The sequence below is a fragment of the Petaurus breviceps genome, unplaced genomic scaffold, assembly GCF_028583685.1.
Source record: "Petaurus breviceps papuanus isolate PSGF00001 unplaced genomic scaffold, PetGlider_PUasm1.0 90804, whole genome shotgun sequence".
NCBI classification, from domain to species: Eukaryota; Metazoa; Chordata; class Mammalia; order Diprotodontia; family Petauridae; genus Petaurus; species Petaurus breviceps.
In genome coordinates this window covers 7,876,038-7,895,217 of record NW_027187348.1, presented here as the reverse complement: position 1 = coordinate 7,895,217, position 19,180 = coordinate 7,876,038, and the positions used below count along the sequence as shown (strand labels likewise).

Genomic DNA, 19,180 nt, shown 5'->3' with positions numbered 1-19,180 from the left:
AAGAAATAAAAAACATAGCCTGTACCTTCAGGTCCTTTAGTTGCTTCCTACTCAGGTCTTCAAAGTTACTAGAGACACATTTCAGGTTTCTTTTAGTGTTGGTATTTGTTCCTACACGAATCAGCAGAGGGAGGTAGCATTTGGTATATTTTATTTCTTGGTATTCCTTCTGTCATGTTTCCGATACATACTCCTGGAAAACGTCACACCTCCCCAATATCTAAATCAAATTGACATAATTATCTCTGTACCCCTCAGCAGGTAGTCACCAAACACAGTCCCTTCTTACTGAAATTGCCGACAGGCTTCCTGAAATCTTCTAATGCCTGGGAATCTTCTTTATTGTTCCATGGAGCATGGAACGCTGCTTTGACAGCAAGTCTGGATTTCTTGATTCCTCTTTTCTGGGAAAGAGAATCTTTGTTTTGTTGTTGCTGTGGTTTGCAGTCCTTGTCTTCCCTTTATTCTTCTGTATTCTTTTTCTAATTGTCGGCTTCTTGAGGCTGGTTTCAAATCCCTTGGTCATCTCAAAATTCTTGTGGATTATTTTTTTTTTCACTCTATCTAGGGACTAATAGTCATCTTTAATAATCAGAATTCATAGAAATGCCTCCTTAATGTGGGAGATAGGCCTGCATTTATAGCACAGTTAACTGCTGAATGCCTGAGACAGGAAAAGAAACACTATCAGTCGCTAGAACAATTTCCTTTTGTTTCCATAGCTCCTGGATTTCAGTAGAACTCAAGTCCTTCATGGGCCATCCTAGAAACTCTCCCTGAAAACTTCTATGGCAAGTGCCTGACTGGTGTGTCTATTTACCATGCCATCTTTCTCAACAGACCTTTCTTGATCCCTCCAGTTAGTGCTCCCCCGTCACTCTATATTTATTTTCTTTAAATCCTGTATAAGGTATCTCAAAAATCTTGGTGCAGTTTAAACGTTAACCTGAGATTGCATTAACATTTTTGGGACACCTTCTATTCCCTTAGCTGTGAGCATTCCCTCCCCACTCAATAGAATGTAAGTTTCTTGAAGACAGTGCCTGGGAGTGATTCAGTAGTATACACACACTACCATAAGAATCAGAGGAAGCCTTTATCATGTTTGGTAGGTCCTCATAGAGGACTTTTGGAAAGACAGGGACAAAATCACAACAGATGAAAAGAGATATGGAGGTTGCAACTTATACTAGTGAAGGGAGTATGTGCATTAATGCTCAAAGTATAGAACTATTAAATAACATTATGAAACAGATCAGGTTAGGATACTAGTCTGGTCCTTATTATTTTGCAAGAGTTATTTATTGAAACAATATTCAACTTGTCAGACCAATTTTGGATTCTGGGAATGCACTACTGTCTTTTTTCCCGTGTTATTGTTAACACTCTAAAACAAGAGCCTAATTAGGAAGGTCTGGGGCTAGTTCCCACCAGTAAACTTGGCTAGTTAAAGAGATTTCCTTCCCACTACTCACAAAGGTAAAAGTGTTGTCACCCAAACCACCCCCATGTACAACTCTTCTAAGAACATATAGACAACACAGATCGACCTTACACTGGTTCCACATGGGCTGACCCAAAAGGAGACATACAAGCTCACACCACAATCCCCTTGAGGTCGAGACCCCAAGTATATCAAAAGAAGAATCCCCTTCAGTGGTTATGAGCTTTATGACTGGAATCATAGAATCCCTGCAATAACCTCTTAGTAAGCCTAAGAAAGGCAGCCAAGCAGATCACCAACATTCAAGGAAGGCATGGTGCTGGTAGAAGTGGCCCAGGTTTTCTGAGGGCAGCAGGAAAATTCACCTTTTTGAGTTCAAATCTGACTTCAGATATTTATTAGCTGTGTGACCCTGGGCGTCACATAACCTTTTTTGCCTCAGTTTCCTCATCTGTGAAATGAGTTAGAGAAGGAAATGACAAACCACTCTAGTATCTTTGCCAAGAAAACCCCAAGTGGGGTTACAAAGAGTTAGACAAGACTGAAGAACATCAGGTTATCTTTAATGAAGATGATCAGGTCATTAATAACGTGACCTCAGTTCTTTTGTCTTTGTGGCTGCTATCACCTGAAGGTACACCTAATCTTTCAGTCTCTCAGCAATGACAGCAACTTGGATGTCTATGATTACATTGTAGACACACCTTTCTTTCCCTTACACTTGGGTTTGTTTACTTCCTGCTGGACATCTGCATCAGGGGAGTCTATGGTTATCTGCAACTAATTTGGATTGCAGACAGATTTACACTTTTTCTCAGAGACTGTGACCCAAGTGATATGTAAACATTTGCAATTATCTTGTCTCACTTAAAAATTTATGCTCATGTCCCTTTACTCCCATAGATATAAAGCCAATGAAAGGTTTTCTCAGCTTCACAAGCTTTAAGGTTGTGAGAAACTGTGTTGGATGGTGAGAGAGGAGGGGAAATTCAAAAAGCAGAATTTGATTCATTACAGCATTTGTGAAAGTACAGTTCTCTGAACTGTTTTAGATGGTGAACATCTTATGGACCCTAGCTTCCTCTACTCTGTATCTATATAAGGCATTTGTTCTTGATCTATCTATGGATTCGATTTGAACAAGACACAGTCAGTTCCATGGCAACAGGAACCTCTCCAAAGAAGACACTGGTATGTGATAAAGTGAACACTGACTGAATCAAATGACATGAGATCCAGCTTACAATCTTGACAGGGACAAAAATCAAACCAGATGAAAGGGGACATAGCAGTTGCCATCTATCATATCAATGCTCAAAAAACAGAAATATTAAATAATGCCATAAAACAGGTCAGGCCAGAACTCTGGTCCAATCTTTATTTTGCAGGAATTATTCATTGAAATAAGCTTCAAGCTTGTCAGACCAATTACAGATTCTAGAAGTACACTGTCTGCCTTTCATGGTGTTGCTTTTTACACTCAAACAGAAGCTCAATTGTGATCTAGAATCACTTCTCTTTAGGGCTCAACCTCCTCATCTTTAAAATGAAAGGATTGGACTCTCTGACCTATATAATAGCTTTTTCTCAAAGCCTTATCTGGGGTGGGACCACAGATCTTAGAGACTGGGCAACAAATTTACAGGACATTGATAGTACTTACAATCCTGCAGTATATAAACAAGTACTTAGCAAAAGAATTAGTTAAAATAGGTAGCTATCAATCAATCAACTAACATTTATGAAGTATCTACTTTGTGTCAGGCACTGTGCTTAATACTAGGGAATAAAAAAGTCCTTGTCCTCAAGGAGCTTACAGTCTAATGAGGGAGACAATATCTAAACAAATTTATACACATGAAGCTATGTATGGGACAAATAGGAAGTAATTAACAGAGGAAAGGAGCTAGAATTAAGAGAGTTTGGGAAAGCCTTCCTGTAGAAAGTGGAATTTTATTTAGGATTTTCAAAAAGCTGAGGTTAGTAGTTAGAGCAGAGGAGGGAGAGTTTTCTAGGCATGGGGGACAGACAGAATGCCCAAGCTGAGAGATAGAGATTCTTGTTTGTGGAACATCAGAAGTCCAATGTCACTGGATGGAAGAATACCTGCTGAGGATCAAAGTACAGAAAAGCTAGGAGGGGGCTAGGATATGAAAGGCTTTGAATGGCAAACAGACCATTTCATATTTGCTCTTGGAGGCAAGAGGGAGTTTATTGAGTAAGAGGGTGACCTGATCAAACAAGCTTCCAGTTTCTTTTCCCTTACTTCTTAAGTTCACATCTGAGGTGAACTTCTCCCAGGCCAGGCCCTGCTTCCTCCCCCACATAGCAGTGATCTTGCCAGAAGCAACTTCAAGTTCCTCTCCCTCCCATGAGGGTTGTCGCTCTTTGATTTGAAGATATATATCAAAATATTTGTCCCAGGCATGATTTATGTTGCCCCAAGTGCGAAAACGGCTAGTTGTGGGTCTAGTTTTTGTATTGTACTTTAGATGATGAATAAATTTGCTATAATGCATGCTTCTATTGCTAGAGAAAGCTAAGATCACTATATCATTACAGGAAGGGAAGGACAGTGGCCCATCCTAGATAAGATCTTGCTTTTAATTAGCTCAGAGTCCAATACTAACTTCAAGTTGCCTTGGAGTATAATTCAAAATATTGTATCAAGTTTTGCTTTCAGCTGTTCTACAATAATCTAAATCTTAGTTCATTTTGATGTTTTTTAAGCAAAGGTATAGTTTTGCCTTGCAAATTTATCACTGCTGGCTATGATTTCAGGGTTTAGAGAAGGGGAGGGTCAATGGAGGAAATGGTCCTTGGACTCTACATATGTCAATTGGAGACAATTTTACATCATGCTGAAAAGCTGTTCAGTTGAAACTTCGTTGGAAGGGATTCATTTGAGTTAGTAAGAGAAAGAGAAAATATATTTGCAATGATTAATATTGCATAGTATTGTGGTTTTTTAGTTTTCTTAATTGATACAGCATAGGAATTTTGGGTGAGCTCACTTCATGAATAAGGGCTTGAGAATGGGAATCATCTGTAAGTGAATCTGTTCTTAGAACTTGATTTTGATGTTTTAAAATGTTAATGAATTCTTCGGTGTGGATGGTCCTTCCACTGACAAATTAGAACCCCTTTTTGCTATTGATTAGCTGTGTGACCCTGGTCTCTTAAACTCTGCACCATGATTTCCTCATATGTAAAATGAATGGACTGAACTAGATGATTTCTGAAGTTCCTTCCAACTCTAAAATTATCATCTATGATCTATATTATGTATTCTGATAGATGGTCCTTCCAACATTCTCCTGATGACTTTCTCCAAATTTAGCTAGACTGATCTTCAGATGACTGAGGTATAGTCTGGGTCACCAAACCCAAATAAAAAGCTTTTCAAGTAAAGTAGCATCTAAGGCCTGTGCCCCATTGGCATAACCTATAAGAACCTGAAGTTACTTCCATGCCACCATGAGGCAGAGAAGGGTGTCTAGATGTACTTGCAATTTTTTTTTATTATAACACAATTATATTTTTTTTTGCCTATTTATAAAAACAGCTATATAAAGTTATAACTTTTTTCTAAAAACCCAAAATAGGGGAAAAAATCATAACCCATGCCTATACTGTGTACATAATTGATATTTTGAAATGAAAAACCTTTAAAATGGGTGGTGATGATTTTTTTTTAATTTAGAAAGATTGCTACTATTGCATCAACTTGCATTAACATTAATAGGAGTTGAGAATATGGGCAATTGGAGGAGGAGGGAACAGTTCCCCCACTGTGCTCTGGTTGGGAGCTTCAGTTTAGCTGGGAAATGAGATTTTACTTGAGAAGCACAACAAAGCAAGAATTAATAGCACAGCACCATCGATTCTATGATAAAAGCACCTAGCTGCCTTCCGCAGCTCAAGTGTTTTCCTGCTGTTGGCATCTGAAAATTAAGGCATTTTAGGTTCTTGGAAGAAAAAAAACAAATCTCTCTTGCCTTTGTCTTTTTGGTCCAGGAATAATCCATGTGTGTGTGCGTGTACTTACCAAAATGTTCTTCTGAGTACTGTTTGTATGGGGATGTATTTGAGTGACATTGACATTTTGGGGAAATGCATGAGAAAAAAAATTCCACAAGAATATGAGAAAACTGCAGAATGTGTTTCTGGCTATAGTCATATGGTAATGTTATCAGCTTCGTCTGGGAAAAACAGAATGAAATCCAACAGATTTGCCTTGACAAAATTACTAAAATTATATATGTTTGTGTGGATTAATTGGGTAATAATAACATTAGGGGGTCAGATCTTTTTTTCTTAGGGTGCAAGTAGCATGGAGACATAGTTCTCCATGGCATCCTTTGATTGGTAAACAAAGGTCCCCAAATGTAATAATTATCCTCATAATGAGAAGGAATATTTTCTAGTACACAATGACTCCATAAGGAATGGGAAAGTGGCTTTGGAGTCAGAGGTTCTGGGTTCTAATACCATCTTTATCACTTGCTTGCTATGAGATCTTGGTTAAGTCACTTCAACTCTCTAGGTTTCAATTTCCTCTTTCTATAAAATGAGAGACTTGAAAAAGAGAGCCTCTAAAGTCCCTTCCAGCTTGAAATCAGTGACTCTGTGACATGCTTTCAAGAAATTCCTCCCCCATTCTCCCTCCCCCTACTCAAGTGGACAATAAGGTAGACTTCTTAGGGTCCTTATATTGACTGAAGGGATTTTAGTCTTGGGGTCTGATTGTGGTTGTCTAGTTGTATCTGATTCTTTGTGACCCCATTTGGGGTTTTCTTGGCAGAGATATTAAAGTGGTTTGCCATTTCCTTCTCCAGCTCATTTTACAGATGAGGAAACTGAGGCAAACAGGGTTAGTAAGTGTCTGAAGTCAGATTTGAACTCAGGAAGATGAGTCTTCCTAACTTCAGATCCAGCAGTCTGTCCTCTGCAGCACCAGTAAACACTGGGCTTTAGGGAGAAGCAGCTATTTTTGTTCTTGATAAGACTCTGTACATGATATGCATCTCCTCTTTTACCTCACTTGATTAAACAACTATAATCTTGAAAAGTTGCATATAAAATGAACCATTTTCTTATTGATTTAAATTTTTTTCTCAAAGAAGAGAAAAAGGGAGTACATAATCAATCAATCAATAGTTACTCAGCACTTAATATTCTAGACCAGAGGTGAGGATTTGGTCTGTGAAGTTTGGATTCAGTCAAAGGACCACACTTGAGGACCTAGAGGGCCATACGTGGCCTAAAGATGGCAGGTTCCCCACCTCTGTTCTAGACCGGCACTGAGTGCTGAGAATACAAACAAAACTAAAACAAATAAACATACTATTCCTGCTTTCAAGGAGCTTACTTTTTTTTTTTTTTTTGCTTTTTGGAGGGGGAAGGCTGGGCAATGAGGGTTAAGTGACTTGCCCAAGGTCACATGGCTAGTAAGTGTGATCAAGGTAGCTTACCTTTTTTTTTTTTTTTTGCTTTTTGGAAGGCAATTGGGATTAAGTGACTTGCCCAAGGTCACACAGCTAGTTTTTGTGTTGTGTCTGAGGCCGGATTTAAACTCAGGTCCTCCTATTCACTGGGCCACCTAGCCGCCCGGGAGCTTACATTTTAATGGACAGAGGAGAGACAATATGTGAAAAACTTTTTATGCCTTCTGCTGGAAGTCATGTTTGAGCTTAGTCTTGAAGAGAACTGGGAATTTTAAGAGGTGTTGGTGAGCAGCTAGAGTATTCCAAGAACATTAGAAGGCCAATGGAAAGCACAGAGATGGTTTATAAAGCATATTATGTGAAGAACAGCAATGACTGACAGAATGAATGCAAAGTAAAGTGTGAGGAGATGAAAAATGTGTAAGAAGACTGAAAACAGAGAAAGATTCAAGTTGTGAAGGGCTTTAAATACGAAACAGGAGATTTTATGTTTGATCATAAATGTAAGAGGGAGGGGTGGCTAGGTGGCACAGTAATAAGAGCATCAGCCCTGGAGTCAGGAGGATCTGAGTTCAAATGTGACCTCAGACAACTTAACACAAAATACTAGCTGTGTGACCTTGGGCAAGTCACTTAACCCCAATTGTCCTGCCTTCTCCCCTCCAAAAAAATAAAAAATAAATAAATATAAGAGGGAGAAACTGGAGCTTATTGAGTAGGATGTGGCACAGTCAAATCTACTCTTTAAAACAATATTTATTAGCCCTATAAAGGATGGATTAGAGAGAAAAGATTCACTAAGAAAGTCTATTGTAGGGCAGCAAGGTGACTCAGTGAGTAAGAGCACCGGCTCCAATGTCGGGATGACCTGGAGATTGAATCCCGGGCTCAGACACTCAGCACCACACCCAGAAATAACTGGCCATGTAACCTTGAGCAAGTTACTTAACCCCTATTGCTTAAAAAAAAAAGAAAAAAAGAAAGTATGTTGTAAATAGTCTAGGGGAGCAGTGATGGGGATCTGAACTAGACTGGTGGCTGTGGCATTGGAGAAAAGGGATTCTATACAAAAATTTTTGTAGAGACAGCAGCATAAGACTTAGTAACTGATTGGATATGTGGGGTAAGTGAGAATGAAGATGCAAGGAGGGCACCAAGGTTTCAAATATAGGTCACTGGAAGATGGTGGTACATCACACAATAATAGGGAACTTCAAAAAAGTATTAGAGGATAGGATGATTTCTGTTTTAGACGTGCTGAGCTTGAGATGTTGCAGATTGCAACTGTGTCAGGTTAAGATGATACAAAAGGATGGAGTGAATCTCAAAAGAGAGTCATGGTGGTAGAAGAAGGGCAGACAACTGTCAATGTGGAATAAAGAGTATTCCTATTGCTTCTCTTGGTCCACAATGAAAGAAGGCATACTCAGGACTGGATGATAGTGGCTAGAGATGAAATACCTTTTGGGTAGAATAAAATTTTCATGACTACAAGAAGACAGAAGGAAATTATTTTTTTCATCATTTTTGCCACCATCTTGCTATTCAAAATAATTTTGACTACAATTGAAAGGTACCCTGAACATGTAGTGTTTGCTTGGTTAGGATACCTTTGATTAGGTTACCCTGGTTAGGACTGGCATCTGAGATCCTATTACAAGATAAGATCCTGCAGCAAAAGACCTGGTTCCTGAGGCTCTTGTCCTTGAAGGCCCAATAGAGGAGATTTTGGTCCTTTGCAAGGTTCCATTGGCAAGAAATCTGGTCTCTGGATTTTTTATATTTATGGAGGACTGCAGTATTTTTATTTTTCTAATAAAGTTCAATAAAAAAAGAAAAGGCTGGAGTGGCAACAGTTCTTGCCTCCAGATCCAATCTCCAAGTGCTTGGTGGTAATAGGGATCTATAGAATTCTTAGAGTGACTAGAGGAATAGTATCTACATACTCTAAATAGGATACCTTTTTCCAAATCCAGTCACCGAATGGGGAGGAGGCATTCATTGTCATTACAAGTGAGTATAACTCCTCCTTGACTCCATATTCAACCATATCTCCCATCTAGATGTGGAATAGAAAGTAGATAGATATATTTGGAACTGGTATGGTAAGGGAGCCCAAAGATGAGTGATTAATAGATAAAAGACTTGAACTGATGTGTCTAGTAGAACATCCAAGAGATCTGTTCTGTGCTAATTCACATTAACTGCTTTTCTTTTTTAAAAAAATATTTTATTTATTTTGTTAAATATTTCCCAATTACATGTAAAAAACTTTTTTTAACATTAATTTTCTTAAAGATTGAGATTTGAATGGGAAGGCTAGGTGTCACAGTGAATAGAGAACCAGCCCTGGATTCAGAGGGTCCTGAGTTCAAATCTGGCCTCAGACGCAACACAAAAACTAGCCATATGACCTTGGGCAAGTCACTTAACCCCAATTGCCTTCTACAAAAAAAGGCAAAAGCTTGAGATTTGAATTTTCTTCTGCCCACTCACCCCTCCCCCTTTCTTCAGAAGGCAAGCAATTTGATATTGATTACACATGTGAAGTCATGCAAAACATATTTCAATATTAGCCATATTGCAAAAGAAAATACAGACAAAAGACCTCCAAGAACAATAAAGAAAAAAGTATGCTTCAATCTGCATTGAAAGTTCATCAGTTCAGAGAAGGTTGTGGGAAGATGGTGTAGTAGGTCAGAAAAGTCCAAGTGCCCAAGATTTTCCCCCACAAAAGAAATGAACTAGCACTTCAGGGTGAACAAAGTGCAGGTAAAAATAAATAAGAATAGGGGCACAACAGGGGTCCTCCTAGGACAATCTGAAAACATCTGAAGGAAAATCCCAGGACAAGTTTGGTCCTGTAAAGAGTAAACACCTCCAGGCTAGGTTCTCTTAAACAGCAAATGATAAGCCCTGGTGTTAGCTGGGTTGGGAGGTTGCCTCAACCCCAACCACAGGAACTTTATCTCAGAACAGTAAGGGGAGTTAGGCATCTGATTTGTGAATATTGAGGAAACCTCTACTAACAAGGAATGCCAGATCTAGTTGTGCTACAGAGATTTGGAAAGGGCAAGAAGGAATCAGCATATGCCCAGTGAATGCAGAAGTAGTGGGGCATGAATGCTGTTGTCTGTGAACACTTACAGGAGGCTGGAGGTTTGACTTTGGTTTCAGGCTTGAGGGGAGAACTGAAGATCTGAGACCAGTGGCAGCATTCCCCCATACCTCAGAATTAGAGGTGATTACAAAAATTAAGTTATTGCTACCCAAACATGCACAGGCAAAGGAGAAAGAATCCAACCATAGAGAGTTATTATGAGAACAGAAGAGACTGGTTTTCATCTTCAGAGAAGGATATTTAAGCAAAGGAAGCCTCTTCTACCCCAAAAGAATGATATCAAATGGTCACCTGCCCAAATAATTTAAAAGACTTTAAAAATCAAATAACAGAGATTGAGGAAAAACTAAAAAAGAAAATAAGAACTATCCAAAAAAAAGAAGAACATGAAAACCAATTAGAACCAATTGGAAAATAAGATTCAAAATCTTAAGGAAGAAAATGACACCTTGAAAATTAGAATTGGGCAAGGTGAAGCCAGTAAAGTTATGAGATCAAGAAATAATTAAACAAAAAACAAAGAATGAAAAAATGAAAGGGAAAGTGAAACATCTAACTGATCTGGAGAACAGATAAAGAAGAGAAAACATAAGAATAATTGAATTACTTGAAAGCTATGATAAAAAAAGAACCTTGATATAATAATATAAGAAACAATTTTAAAAATTATTATATTATAAAATATAAAAAATACAAAAATAATTAAAATAATTTTTAAAAAATTATTTGAACAAGGGGGGGAGTGGAAATAGAAAAAATCCATTGATGGCCACCTGAAAGAGATCCTATGAGGAAAACTCATAGGAATATCACAGTCAAGTTCTGAAACCCACAGTTCAAGGATAAAATATCAAAAGCAACAAGAAAGAAACAATTTAAATATGATGGTGCCACAATCAGAATCACACAAGACCTAGCAGTGGAGACACTAAAGGACCACAGATCTTGGAACACTATATATTGAAGAGCAAAAGAACTAGGATTCTAGATGAAAAATCATACCCAGCAAAATTAAGCATAATCCTGAATGAAAAAAAAGTGACCATTTGATCAACTGTCAGACTTCCAGGAATTTGTTAAAAAAAAAACAACCTGAACTTAATGGAAGATTTAACATATAAGAGTCAAGAGAAGCATAAGATACATACCAAAGACTGATCACAAGGGATTCAATCAGGACAGATCATTTACCTTTTATGTATGTAAAATGTAAAACCTATGTCTAAGATTGTCATTAGAATTGGGTAGTTTGTAAGAAAGAATGGGGGTAGACCTGAGTATGATATGATTTTTTTAAATAATCATCTAGGAACAGTTAAAAAGAATAATTATCTGGTACAAATGATGTTCAAGTGGAAGAACTGACATAGGAATTAGATGGAGGAAGAGGGCTGGTAATTCTGGTAACCTACTTTCATCAGGAATGGGTTTAAGAGGGTACAATATATACATGCATACATATATATCATATATAATATATATCTAGAAGAGTATAAAAGTCTTCTAAATTCAGAAGAAACAAAATGGTGAGGAAATAGGAAGGGGGAGAAGAAGATGGAGGGATCTCTAAGGGGAGGAGGAAGGAGAGGGAATAGGTTAAAGGGGGGTATAAAAAGGTGTTTAGATTTATGGGAATGGGAGGATAGGGGACAAATCCTTGGAGGAGAGTTAGGCTAAATAATAAGAGGGCAAGGTAGAGGATAGAAGTAAACTAGAGGAGTCAGGAGGGATAGGAGATAAGAGATACACACAAACATAAAAACAAAGATCAGGTGGAGATTTAGTTAGGGAAAGTATATGTCTATATATTTACATATGTATGTGTGTATATATGTATGTTTGTGTGCATATGTACATTATATATATATTATATATATATACACATTATATATACATATACATATACTATATGTGTGTATATATATACATATATATATATATATATATATATATATATATATATATATATGTCTGCACTTAATTCTATCCTTGGGGGCAAGGGGAGAGAAAAAAGAGCAAAGTAAAATGTGCACAGTAGAGAACAAAAGAAAACTTACAAGGAAGCAAAGAAAAGATGGACAGCTTTCAACACAGTATATAGTATTTATCACATAGGCTATCTTGAAATGAAAATTTATTGCTATATATTTTGGATTCTTATGTTCTGCTAAGCAGATAACATGCCTTTTTTCTTTTCTTACTTTGTATTTAATTTTCAATATTTAAGTTTACAATATGTTTCTTTTTCTTTTCTCTATTCTGTATTTGAATTCTGGTATTTTGAGCCTAAAAAAAAATTTTTTTTGCCTTTTGGAGGGCAACTGGGGTTAAGTAACTTGACCAAGGTTACACAGCTAGTGTTTTTTTTGTGTGTGTGCTGTGTCTGAGGCCTGAACCGAACTTGGGGTCCCCCTGACTCCTGGGCCAGCACTTTACTCACTGAGCCCCTAGCTACCCCTTGAGTCTAAAATAAAAAAAAAAAAAGTTTATCAGCTCCCTCTCTGGAAATGGATAACATTTTTCATCATCAGTATTTCAGAATTATCTTGAAGCATTTTCTTGATCAGTGTAATTAAGTCTTTCATAGTTGATTACAATATTGCTGTTATTGATTCACATTGATTTAAATGAAACCATGCGGCTAGGTGGCACAGTGAGTAAAGTGCCGGCCCCAGAATCAGGAGGACCGGAGTTTGGCTCCAGCCTCAGACACTTAACACCCACACAAAAAAACTAATGAAAGCATCAGAACTACAGGGCATATTTCTTAGGCTTTTACTTTTACTTGAGTATTGTCAAGTTTTACTCTTGGATGATTTTTCAGCTAGTGTTAAGTCAGAAACATCTTTGTTTTAAAAATTTTTCAGATCATACGTATACGATCATCCCCATTTCAATTAATGGCATCACTGAAGGCCTAGATACCACTATTCAATCAAGCAAACATTTGACAGAATGAAATCCCAAAGTATTAAGTGAATTGTTAAGGAATTTTTCCTATAATCCCACCACAAACTCAATTAGAAATTCTTATAGAGCTTAAGCTAAATTGGACAAAGGCCAACGATGCAACATAGAAAACATCTTGAGATTGGCTAAAAGAATCATATATACCCCTGGTCCTAGGCATAAAAACAGCAATCCATCCAAGAATGAGGTTAACTGAGCAGGGGAGGATTCTGGTTTGATTGTTAGAGCCAAGCACTTGAGAGGGGATCACTCTGGGGGGTTGGAATAGTTAAGGGTTGAGTTTCTCCCTCCCCTCCTCCCCCCACTGACCATAGGATCAGGAGGAGATAATGCCTACAGTTGAAAGAATATCCACACCAAAGATCCAGGGATATGGAGAAAGAAACATACCTAAGGGGTAATTCATAAAGATTCCATAAAGAGATACTTTGAGTACCAAGAATTGCCACACCTATTGTCTAGATTTGAACTTCATTAACCTCATACTCTACATTTTAGCCCACTCTTCCAAAGGACATGTGTGCATTTATAGATGAGAGCACCTTAAGTTTTATGCGGGGATTTTTTTTTTAATTTTGTGCTTGATTTTGTAACTAATGTTCTTGCTATGACTTTTCAGGAAATACTTCTTTAAAAATTGAGTCAACTGACTAATTGGTGGTGGGGAAACACACTGGTGGACATTTGGATTCAGTTTTTTAGAAGGATAGACCCTCAGGATTACTCTAAAAATCCTGAGAAGAGTAGTGGCCACCCTCTAGGGAATCAACATAGAAGTACTATGAGATCTCCCTGAGGGGTTTTCTTTACTACTTCTAAGGGTTCAGCCATTTTTTTGTCTAGAAAATAGGTGGAAGACTATGGAATACCACACATAGATTCAGAGTTACATATTCACTGTCACTAAATGCTGTCAAGTATATGCATAGATACACTGGTAGTATATGTTATGTAAAAACCTCCATGGTGACACTGGGAAAGGAAATGATAGAGCTATTAGGTTTAAAAATGAGAAACTTGTATATATATGAAATTGTGGCAAGATATCTTCAATAACATAGGGGAGAGAGGGTAGTTCGCCAACGAAGCAGCAAGACAATTTGGTGACAGGAATGCTAGAGCTTGCTCATACTGACTCTTAAGAGATCATTCATTTTCAGTGTTAACATTTATACCTTAGGAATTGGCAAATGCTGCAAATTGAGGCTTGATTTATTGTTATTGTTTTGTTGATTTTCTAGGCTTACAATGATAGAGAATATTAACAATGCAGACTAAATTTAAAAGAATGTCATAAACGAATTTGGTATGGTTTTTTTTTTATTAAACATTTACCAGCCCTGGTTGGAGGTATCTGAAATCAGATTGGAACAGGAATTATTAATGTGTGTGTGTGTGTGTGTGTGTGTGTGTGTGTGTGTTATCGCCTCCTTTGTCAGTCAGATGAGGACTCTTCCTGTGAATCCTATCTCAGAATAACATTTTATTTAATTTATAATTGAAGGAAATGCTAAGTTTTAATTGAAAGTTAGTGAAGATGTATTTTCCTTATTCAAGACCACAAGCCTGCTGAAATCAATCCACAAACTCCTTGAAGGTCTATGTATCCCAGGTTAAGAATCCCTGGATTAGAAAGAAAACAGAGGAGAGATAGAAAAAAGTGTAAAATGAGTGGTAGCTAGAATTTCGCTTGAGACCCTTTTATAGACAACAGCAAATGGCAGCTTGTTTTCATTATAACTTCCACAGTTATCTTCTAATTAAAAGTGAAAGCTAGCTGAGAAAGTTAGCAACACATGAAGGAAAAAAAGCAGGAAGCATGCGATAAATAAATAAATCTCCCTAAGGAATCCACAGTGAATGAGCACCCCACCATGGTGAACACATGTTGCAAACAATCAATTTACCATGGCAGCTTGCCATGAAATTTAGCCAGAGGACCTGCCAAGATCAACAGAGGCCTGAGGATCTTGCTTCCAGCAAGTGTGGAGGGCAAGAGGTATTTTTCAGTCAGCATCAGAGAGTGCATGGTATTTGTATTTCTCTGTCACAAATAACATCTATACATGAAAAAAATTAAAAAGCAGGTTGTTCTCCCTATTAGAGGAAAAGATGAAAGAGCTGAAGGAATGTTTCTCTACTCTCCAGATTTTACAGAAGAATGAAGTGTTCTTTGAAAGAATGGAGGAAGTGCTTTGAAGAGATTAAAAAAGAAACTTTACTGATAACTAGTATTTATGTAGAATTCAAAGGCTTATAACACATTTTACATAAATATTTTTCTTCTTATCCTTAAAATAATACTTCAAGGAAGATGCTAGTATTATCCATATTTTACAGATGAGGAAACTGAGACAGGTGAAGCGACTTTCCCAGGATCATACTGCTAATAATTGTCTGAGGGAGGATTTGAACACTGGACTTCCTGATTCCAGGTCCAGGGCTATATCTAATCTATCACTTAGATGTCTCAGAGCAAAAAAAAAAAAAAACCAGCTGATTCAGAAAAAGAATATGAAGAGGCAGAAGAGAAGCTTGCTTTGTGTCAGGAGGTTGGAAAGTAGAAGAATCTGATATGTAATAGTAAGGGAAGGACCATTGAGCATCTCAGCTGAGTAAGTGGGAGATTCTTCTTGGTGGACCCTCTGAAAAGGAAGCTGTTTTCTTGGGCTCTAAGGAATGATGGCATGGATTCTTGGGTGCTCATCAGAGAGGGACAGACAGACAGACTATGCAGTAACCTGGATCATGTATCATGATCATGGAAAGAAGTTAGAAATCCTTCATTCTTTTATCCTCTCTTGCTTTCTCTTCCAAGAAACATTAGAGTTTAAGATGGTTAGTACAAAAGTGGTTAATAAGAAATTGAAATTCGATATAAGTAGGGAGAGAGTAATGGAGGTCGAGTTACCTGGCCTGAATGAACCACATTTCTGTGTACTTAAAGGACATGCATATGTGATTACTCAACTGATTTCAGGGATCTTTGAAAAATCAGGAATAGTAAAAGTGCCTCTGGAGTGGAGATGGGTTAATGTCCAGATTCTCAAAGGGAATAAAAGGGGGAAGTGGGTGAAATCATTATACTAAAAAGGTCATCATTACTCTGATTACTGTGAAATTCTAGAATCTATTAAATGATATTTTGTGAGTATTTAGGTTTAGAAAGGAAGATGGTGATCTTTAAGGGCTTCTATGGCTTGATCGACTTGAGTTGATGCCACATTAACCTCATTTCCTTTTGACAGAATGGAATAGTGGCAAGGCCATTGGGACAGTCAAGGAAGACTGTGTTTGAAGAATGTTTCTAGCATTTCTGGCTGCAAAAACTTGGACAGATCATGTCATCTTTATGAGCCTTAGTTTTCTCATCTGTAATAGATGGCTAATAACGCCTGTGGTGGCTATCTTAGAATTGTTGTGAGGATCAAAGGAGAAAATGTAAACCTGAAAGTGCTAAACAAATGTCACATATTACTATCATTATCATCATTCATAATTATTATAGAACAGAGAGAATAATCAGAGGTGATTCTGTCAGAGTTCACTGGGAGACTAAATCCGAAGGTAAAGTCAGAAGCAGAAACTAAATTCACATTCAGGTAAGTCAGTGCAGAGTCAGGGAGGCTAGACTAGAAAGAGGATGAGCAGGCACTAGTGAAATGATTGTCTCCCTTAACTTCCTTGCTCAAGACCAGGATCAAAGAGTAGGAGGAATTGTGGTAGGACTCCTCATCTTTATTTTTTTCTTGACCTGTAAAGTCAAGTGGCACTTAGGGTAGCAGTGATCTACTCTAGCCACATCATCTCCTTCCTCAGATAGATCAGATTTGACATGAACCTGAATTAGATTGACCTTGAAAGAAGCAGATGTTAACTAGTTGAATTTCAGAAAGGGGTCTGTTGCAGACACAGTGTACAGGACATGCACAAGCACAAAGCTGAGACAGGGCAGGACGGGACCAGGAATGGCAGGACCATGACTCCAATTTTGCCAAAGCAAAGCATGTGGGAAAGGGGATATTGTAAGATAAAACTGGAAAGCGGTGATAGATTGGGAAGCTCTTCAAATATCAGGTGAAGGAATCTGTATTGTATTCATTCAGCAATGGGGACTCAAGTTTTTGATGAGGGAAGTAGGATGATAGGAGCAACGCATAAGGAAGATCACTCAGGAAGCTGGATGAAGGATTAATTGGAGAGGAGGGAGATTTGAAGCAGGAAGACCTGTCAATGCAATAGTCCAGACAAGGAGAAATAATGACCTATGTAGTACAGAGGTGGTAGGATGAGACAGATATAAGGTGCATAATGAAGGTAGAGTGACAGGACTTGCCAATTGATTAAATGTCAGAGATGACGGAGAGAGGGGTGTTAAGGATGATGAAAGTCTCAACCCTGGATGCCTTGGACAATAATGACGCATTGATAGAAAAAGGGAATTTAAGTTGTAATGTAGGTCAGGAATCAGACTAATTGGTCTTGTATTGCTCTCTGTCTTAAAAAAAAAGTTTTCTTGACACTGTTTTCAATCTTATGCCACTGTCACTTCTAAATGCTCTCATCCCATCATCTTACATAACAAGGATGTCCAGCTAAACAAAACAAATCAATACACTGGCCATCAACCAACCGATTAATAAGCATTTATTAGGTGTCTACTATATGCCAGGCACTATGCTAGGTGCTGAGGATACAAAAGCAAAGATAAAATAATTCTTGCCTTCAGAAATCTTACGTTCTAGAAGAAAAAACAAAATATGTACATATAAAGCCCTATCTGAAAAATTATGCCTCATTTTGTAACTAGTCCACCCTGTCTCTGCTATGGGGAAGGAGGGTATTTCACTGTTAGTGCTCTGGAGTCAAAATTGGTCACTTCATTGATCAGTTCTTATATCTTCTAATGGTGTCTTATACACGTATTGTCATATAAGATTGTTTCCCTAGCTTTGCATAGCTTCACTTTGTAACAGCTTATATGACTTCCCACGAATTCTTGATATACATAATTTATTTTGACTTTGCCTCTTTTTCAACCATATGCTCAAAATTTACTATCTGGAATTCATGGTAGGTTCATGGTTGAAACCAACTAAAGGTGGAAGACAGACACCTGCAATCTGTCCAGTGAGCTGGACAGGAAGACCAGGTCAGGAACTTTACCTCCTCTGATGGAGGCAAAATATTCAAGGCCAGAATCTGGGCCAAGAACTAGGGAGACTTTGACAGCCAATGTCTCAGATATCATAAGTTGCACAAAAATGCAGAGTCACTAACAAACCCTGGCTAAGCACTTTGCAGTTGTCAAGGACTGTATACACTGAATAATAATAAGGATAAGGGGACTTGGAGAGTAATGACTAATGGCCCCTCAATTTCCTGCTGATATGGGCAGTTCTGGACCATTTTGTTTTTATGTTAATTTATGCACACAGGATTAGAATGTAAGGTTATGGGGCTGGCTTAATATAATTGAAGTAGAGGACTTCATGGGCCTGATTTTACATTTCACTTAGAGGTTTCGATGATTTTTATCTTAGCATTTCATCTTCCTATCAGATTCCTCATTCCTAATGGCAATAAGAATACATTGGTCCCGTAGATCACACTTTCCTAAGGAGGAGCTCAAAGCATTCCATGGCCCATTACCCACACAACAGCTCTGTAAAGCAAATGCCAGGGAGACTTGGTAAGTGCTTTCCTTAGGTTTAACATACATAAAAAGGTGCCGCCTCATATCATAGAGATAAGTTCTCGGGCCATTTAAATTACTTTTGAATGTAATCAGAAGCTTTGCTTATGCATGAGGTTCCAATTGTACTCTGTTTTTCATACCTCAGAAATATGTGACCTTTAAGCCTGACAGCCCCACTCAGAGTGCATGTAACTTATTAGAGGGTTTTCATTGATTTCCCTCCCCCCGCTTCTCTTAAAGAATTTAATGTTCAAGTCCTACTGCCAGGAAAATCTGCCAAAGGGCACTGGAAAGCACCAAGTGAAAAGAAGGGGGGAGGGAAGACTCAGGGTTCTCAGGCAAGCCCTCAAAAAAAAAAGTCACCAACAGTGGAAACAACTGCAGTGAATACAGATTGACTAAAGGAAGCACCCTTAGGCTGAGACTCACAATTCTATTCATGGTGTTTGGGGTTCTCTCTCTCTCTCTCTCTCTCTCTCTCTCTCTCTCTCTCTCTCTCT

At 38.0% G+C, this 19,180-nt stretch overlaps 1 protein-coding gene across 4 annotated transcripts in view; it reads right to left on the bottom strand.

The window, feature by feature from the left end:
* TYW5 (tRNA-yW synthesizing protein 5) overlaps positions 1–1,508 on the bottom strand; it is a 299,749-nt gene extending 298,241 nt beyond the window's left edge. For all 4 annotated transcript variants that reach the window (XM_069070130.1, XM_069070126.1, XM_069070129.1 and 1 more), the window contains exon 1: positions 1,505–1,508. The gene's annotated coding sequence lies outside the window, so the exon portion shown is untranslated. The remainder of the gene's footprint in view (positions 1–1,504) is intronic.
* Positions 1,509–19,180: the final 17,672 nt, after the last annotated feature.